Source organism: Halyomorpha halys, unplaced genomic scaffold (assembly GCF_000696795.3).
Source record: "Halyomorpha halys isolate HHAL.00 unplaced genomic scaffold, Hhal_1.1 Scaffold129.1, whole genome shotgun sequence".
NCBI classification, from domain to species: domain Eukaryota; kingdom Metazoa; phylum Arthropoda; class Insecta; order Hemiptera; family Pentatomidae; genus Halyomorpha; species Halyomorpha halys.
Window position 1 is genome coordinate 151,699 of NW_027106999.1, and position 664 is coordinate 152,362.

The window sequence follows — 664 nt, forward strand, 5'->3', positions numbered from 1 at the left end:
ATTAGTTACAAAAACTTAATTTTTGAATTCTTTCAAAAAAAGAATAAATTGCACATGGTTTTCTGTTTTTACCTCGACTATATTAGAAATACAATAAGTAAAAACTGAGGTATTTAAGGTACACACAACCAGAAGTTTTTTTTTTAAAAAAAATTAATATTGAAATAAAACAATCGTCTTTGTGATTGATACTAGCTGCATGAACCTGCACTTTGATCAACAGATACATTATATTTCTTCCCATGAGATGATGTAGAACAAAAAAAAATCTTGCAACCTCAATGGTCGATAAGGGATATGAAACATTTTCAAACTTCCACTTCCAAAATTAATTATTGTTAGCTGGTAGATATTGATGACAAAAGTTAATGATGTCTGACGAAATTATCGTTAGGAATCCATGTGTTCAGTATGCTTGAATAAACTCCAATCCATTAGTAGACAAGTGGGGTTTTAAGTCCGAATTAAAAACTTGCCACCAATCAACAGCAACGCCCAAACAACGGTGCCCAGAGCGGGAAAAAGTTTTTCGAAAGCACTGATTTCGATTATCTAGTTTCTGATTCTCAGACTATGTATGGTACAGGATCTAGGAACAGCATGGTTAAAATTAAATGATAATACTCATTAACGTCGGTTAATAATAAATAGTTTTCTTTTAATA